The sequence below is a fragment of the Triticum urartu genome, chromosome 2, assembly GCF_003073215.2.
Source record: "Triticum urartu cultivar G1812 chromosome 2, Tu2.1, whole genome shotgun sequence".
NCBI classification, from domain to species: domain Eukaryota; kingdom Viridiplantae; phylum Streptophyta; class Magnoliopsida; order Poales; family Poaceae; genus Triticum; species Triticum urartu.
The window spans coordinates 465,771,464-465,777,905 of record NC_053023.1 but is presented as its reverse complement, the minus strand read 5'-3'; positions in this window follow the sequence as shown (position 1 = coordinate 465,777,905).

The following is a 6,442-nucleotide window of genomic DNA, read 5'->3' as shown; positions in this document are numbered from 1 at the left end:
CCTATACCTTTCTTCGGTGCTCATTATTACTATGAGACTTGTGCAATAGATTTTTTGTACTCATGATGTCAGAGCTCGGATGACCCGGTCATGACAATCGCAGAGGTGCTCCCTTTACTCCCTAGCCGAACTATCAGGAACCGTCGGATTTCGGATTCCGGCAGACCCTTGAGGTTCGAACACTGGGGTGCGCGCGGAGATTTCTCCTTCTACCTACCTGCACCCCTCCGCCTCGCTGAGATCTAAGCTATGGAAAGAACAGCACAAGAGACACAGGGTTTATACTGGTTTGGGCCACCGTTGTGGTGTAACACCCTACTCCAGTGTGTGGTGTGGTGGATTGCCTCTTGGGCTAATGATGATGAGCAATACAAGGAAGGACAGCATCGCGAGGGTCTGCTCTTGGCTGTGGGGATGAACTGCTAGGAGGAGTTCAGTCACCCTTCTCTCTCTCTCTTCTCGATTGCGACCCTAGCTAGTTTCTGGGTTGGCCGATTCTGGATCCTCTCTCTGATTTCCGATCCCTTCACCCTGTGGGTGGCTAGTCCTATTTATAGGCAAAGGCCCTGGGCCTCTTCCCAAATATTGAGCGGGAAGGGCGCCAACAATTGGCCATTTTGAAGGGGAACATCTGGTACACTTATCCTGACTAAAGTTGGTCCTCGCCTGCCAAAGGCTCTGGTGGTGACGCTGGCTTGGGCTCCACAGTGACTTCCTTCCTGCCGTTGGACTGGTCTTGGTCTCGTTGCACCGAAATGGGTGCCTTTGCTTGATGCTCTCGCCTGCACTTGCTCCCTTTGCACCAAAGAGGAAAGGAGGACACTGCGTGGGCTGGCGCCCGCCTGGCGCCCTTGGTCGTCATGGCTTGCGTCACGGGCACCTCGTGAGGTACCCCGCCTTGATCTCTCCGCCTCCTCGTGAGCCAGCCTGATGTGGTCGTGCCTGAGGAAGCTCCGTGTCGTCCGCCCCATGAGGCTTGGCCCCTCGCGAGGGTCTTGGGGTTATGTTGATGAAGATGGGCCGTGCTGGGCCCTCTTTGAGCCACGCCGCAGGCCGCAGGCAGGCAAGTCTGGGGACCCCCGTTCCCAGAACGCCGACAGTAGCCCCCGGGCCCAAGGCGCGCCCGGACTTGGCCGAGCAGGGAGGCGAAAGGGCAAGGGCGAAGCGCCACGGGCCCTAACAGCCTGCAGCCTTGGGCGCCGCGTGGCGGTTGATTAGACGTGGGCACCTCCACTTCTCCATGGCGCCTCGGCAACTGCACGGGTCGGACAAGTCCCTGCATGCAAAGCGGGTCATGATTACCTACTATCGTGGAGGTCGGCGATTGGCCTTCGCCGGTCATAAGTACGGAACGGTGCGTGCCCTTCCAGTCCATCCCTCCTTGCTTCTCCTTCTTCCCGGTCCTTGCTCCGTCTTGCTGCGATGGCTCCGATCCGCCGGTTCTCGTCGACAGAGAAGGGAAAGGCTCCCCGAGAGGAACCAGACCCGCTCCCGCCGAAGAAACGGCTCGCCCTCCGCGGCCGGGACGAGGGGGCCCATCAGGTGGTGTCAAGGCCCTAGTGCGAGCGGGCACCGCTGGGGTGCCCGCTTCCCTTGTACGCCCACATCGAGGGCCCTGAAGGAGTTGATGCCGATCGCCACGGGCGGCGCCGCCATCGGCACCGACGGGTCACGAAGGTGTGGGTCGTCCCCCCTGGGGTCCACACCGAGGGCTCCTCCCGAGAGTTCGTGCTCCGCGCCGCCATGCCTCCTCAGTCTTGGATTCGCCTTCCTCCCTTCTTCGCCTCCATCATCCCGCAGGGAGAACTCCTGGAGCTTTGGCTGCAGCACGCCGGCTGCAGCACCCTCGCGACCGAAGCAGAGGTCGCGGTCGTTGCTCCGGGCGAAGTCTTCATGACTCGAGGCTGGAGCGAGATCGCCCGGGTTTGCAGGACAAGAGGCACCTTCGCGATCCACTTGAAGTACGACGGTGCTTCGGTGATGTTCTTCAAGGTCTTCGATGCGAACAGGCGCCGGCTGGAGTGCTGCCCCGGGAGAGCTGGTCGGGACCCTGCTACGGCAAGGACTGGGCCCGCCGACCGCTCCCTTGGCGGCTCCTCAGGCGGCGGAGGCGTCGGAAGTTCCAGCGACTCCGGCGAGCTCTTCGCGACTCCGGAGACGAGCGACGACAGCTACGAGCCCCCGAGCCGGTGCCGCTCCTGGAGCAGGGCGGGCTCGTCAGGCCGTCGCCGACTCTGATCTGGATGGAGTTGGCGCCGGTGCTTGATAGCCCACTGTTGATGATGGCGTCTTTTGCAGGGGCGCGTCAAGTTAGCGTCCCTTTAGGATCTATCCCCTGCGAGGAATCAAAGACGTGTTCCGTGGGGGCTTGTAAGGTGCTTGTGATCCTGTTTTGTTAATATAACCCTTGTCGTAGAACTATGCGAGTTGCTCATTCCGTTTTAGCTCAATTCTCCCTTTCGAACCTCACGAGGGCTTGGTGCTCTGCGCCAACAGGTCCCAGTCCCAAGGCGGCTTCAGCCATCGCTGGTATGCCAGGTCGCGATGCCGTGGTCAAGGCCAGGAGGTGAGCGACCTGGGGTCCGGTAATAGCCCCTGAGTCACGATGCTCAGGAGATCCCCTTTGGCGCTCAAGCAGCCATTGTTCGGTGAGAAAGGGGAGCGGTGTCGCTAACACGGGATTGCATTAGGTGCGGGGATGGTGCCACGGTAGCTGGTGCTTCCGGATGGTGACTTATCTCGAGAATCAGGGGCCATTCTTTGGTGTGTCGTCGGGTCCGTGCATCGGCAGGCGTGATGTTGCTCAGCGAGGTCCTCGCGTGTCCCTCCCCTCTCGCCTTTGCTCCCCTTTTTGCTCTACATCCTCGGGTCCCGGCCCTCGAGCGAGTCTTAGCCGTCACTGGTATGCCAGGTCGCGATGCCGTGGACAAGGCCAGAGGGTGAGGGCTGGAGAGCCAGTAGGAGCCCTAAGTCGCGATGCTCAGGCACCCCCCCCCTTTAACGTGCAAGCGGTTCGCGCGGATGAGAGTGAAGGAGACACCGCAAGGTCCTCGCCTGATGCAACTCCTTTAGGAGATCCTTTAGACCTATCATAGAAAGAACGAGGGGTTGCCATGACAATTGACAGTCAGCCGTTGGTTGCTTTCGAGGGGCGATGAGGCATTGAAGGCTTGACGAGGTGGCGCCATGCGGGGCTGCCGCGGCCAGAGCTCAGCCGTTCAGGTTTGTCGGCGTTGCAGGGACGGAACCATGCGCAAGCGTCGTGCCGTTTGGGAGCAGCTCCGTCAGTTGGCGTTAGTTGAGCGGGAAACTAGGTCAAACTCATTAGCCGCGAAGGAGTGGATTCATTCAAATAGATGCTGGGAAGGTGGACATCACTGGGTCAGTCCCGAGCGACTTGGGGATGATGCACCCCGAGGGGCGCCCCCAACAAAGTAAGCTAACAACATTAAATAAAAGGGATACATGCCACAGGGACGGACCCACGCGGCCTGGGAATAATGCTGCCCTGGGGGGCACTCCCAGCTGGAAGTGAAACTTGAAAGATGTCACCTGATGATGTTGAGGACGAAGGAGTGTTGGTGTAGCATACTCGGTGGGCTGCGGAAGCCGATCCTCACGAGCCCCCAGGCCTAGGGGCCTCGGGAGGCTCCGGAGGCGCTGGTGGTTCCTTGAGGACCATCTCCATCTCCGCCAGGGCTGTGGAACGCCTGGCCTCTTGAGCCTCCATGATGCCCCTCGTGAGGCGCTGGTACGTGGCAGTTGCGTTCGGCAAGCCGTAAGGCATGCGAACGTAGCTGTGGGGTGGACCTTCGCAGCGCCCCACTCACGAGGGCCAGAGGCGCTCCAGAGGGGCGACTCGATTGAGCCCTGGTATATCGATGCAGACGCGCAGCCCACCATCCTCGCCTGGATGGGGAGCCACAGCTGGTAGGCGGCGGCCGCCTCTCATGACTCTTGACTCATGTAGCTCCTGAATGGCCTTGCTAACGAACTCCTGAGGGTCTGGCTCTCCTTGCTTTAATCCTTCCTGAGGGAAACATGCTTCGAAACACGCCTCCATGTGGTGCCCAAGCGCCTCCCTCATGACCTTAGCCAGGTCGGTGGCCCTCCAGGGGAGAGCTCCCGAGCCTTGCCTGAGGAGGGCACCGGGCGCGCTTTCCTATGCGACGGAAGGAGGTTCCCCCTGGGCAGGCGCGGGCCCTAAGGGGCCTGCCTCCTAAGGGGCCGGGCCGGACAATGTCTTCTTCTTCTTGGGGGCGGTCTCGGGAAGCCTCCTGCTTCCGCGATCCGGGTCTTCCAATGAGGCGGCCTGAAAGGCTCGTTCCACGGAACACACCGCATCCTTCTCTTCACAGGGCACCGTGATGACTCCGCCACTTCGTGGAATCTTGAGGACGTTGTAGCCGTGGTGAGTTACGGCCATGAACTTGGCCAGCGCTGGTACTCTAGGATGGCGTTGTACGGCAGGCGAATGTGAGCGACGTCGAAGTCAATGAGCTCGGTGCGGTAGTTGTCGTGTGCCCCGAAGGTGACTGGGAGGCGGACCTTCCCAATCGGGACCGTTGAGCCGTCGGTGACTCCGGAGAAAGGCTTGGTCGGCTGAAGCTGGTTGTAGGGCACTTGGAGATTGTTGAATGTTTCCACGGACAGGACGTTGAGCCCTGCCCCGCCGTCGATGAGGGTCCTGGTGACCACCACGTTGCTGATGATTGGGGAACAAAGCATCGGGAGGACTCCAGCTGTAGCTCCACACTTGAGCTGATCTGCTGAGCTGAACATGATGGCGCACGCCGGCCACCTGAGAGGGCGCGTGGCTTCCAGCTTGGGGAGGACTGCATTCACTTCGCGGGCGAACTGCTTGAAGATGCGTTGAGAGGCTGGGGCTTGAGCCCCGCCCAGGATGCAGGCGACTGCGCGCGGCTCCTGGAAGCCCCCAGCCCCCTCGTCTTGATGGCGGTCCTCGTTTCTCCTTGGCTGCGGCGGTAGCGGAGGGAGGCCTGCGTTTCCTTGTGGGCGATCCTCGCGAGGCTGATCCCTCCAGTCTCCCTCGCGAGGAGGGTCTTGCCAGCGATCCTCGCGAGGTTGATCGCACCACCCTTGGCGCGGGCCGCGGTCTTCCCAGCGTCCTGCGTTCCTTCCTCCTCCTCGATCGTAGCCCCGGTTACCGCGGTCGGGGTGACGGCCGATTCTTCCTTCTCGCACGGCTCGGAGCTCTTGACATTCGTTGGTGTTGTGGGTGTGGAGGTCGTGGTACACACAGTACCGACTGCCCTGGGAGGTTCGGGCAGATCTCTGCCCCGCTAGGTGTCTGGTTCTGCCGCGAGCACGGCAGCCCCCTTGCGCTTCACATCCTTGGCCTTGGGCTTCTTCTCTTCTGGGTCTGCGGCAGGCAGCTCGAGGAGGGAGAGACGCCCTTCCTCAGCCCTGGCACACTTGGTTGCCAAGTTGAACAACTCCAAGGAAGTGCACAGGTCTTCATGCATCGCCAGCTCCTCCTTCAGCTTGACATCACGCACGCTGTCCGAGAAGGCTGAGATGATGGCCTCCTCGGTCACCTTGGGAATCTTGAGGCATGCATTGTTGAAGTGCTGGATGTACTTCTGCAGGGTCTCTCCGGGTTGTTGCTTGATGCGGTGCATGTCGCTCACGGCGGGTGGCCGGTCGCGAGTACCTTGGAAGTTGGCGATGAAGCGGGTGCGCATCTCGTCCCAAGAGGAGATCGTGCCTGGGACCAGGTTCAGGAGCCAGGTGTAGGCCCCGTCCTTGAGCGCCATGGGAAACCAGTTCGCCATGACCTTCTCATCTCCGTTGGCAGCTTCGATGCCCAGCTCATAGAGCTGGAGGAACTCCGCAGGGTCGGTCGTGCCATCGAAACGAGGAGGCAGGTCTGGCTTGAACTTGCCGGGCCACGCGACGCTGCGTAGCTCGGCGGTGAATGCACGGCAGCCTGCTGTGGCCATGGGAGGCCTTGGGTGACGAAGAGCTTGGTCTTGCATGCCCCCACGCGCTGCAGCTGGGAGCAGCGCGGGGTCTTGACGCGCGGGAGCAGGAGCATGGTCGCGACGTGCTGGAGCAGGGAGCGCCCGGGCAGCTTCTTGCAGGCGAGGGACTTCTTGGAAGCTCTGATCTTGCCGCGCTGGCACCTGACGGAGCGGGTTCTGCCCAGGGGCGACGCGCCTTGGAGCCATGGCGCCTTCTTGAGGAGGAGGCGGCCGGGGCGCCGACGGAGCTTCGTCGCCCGCGCGGGGCGGGGTGCGGTGCAGCAGAACGGACGGCGCAGGAGAGCCCCTGCGGCGCGGACGAGCTCGGCGACGCGATCGAGCCATTCTTCGTAGACGTCTTCGACGGGACGGTAGCGCAGGAGCTCGTTTGCCGCGATGAGCGGAGCTCGAGCCTCCATGGGTGCGCGGAGCGCGCGGGATGAAGAACCAGCTGGGGT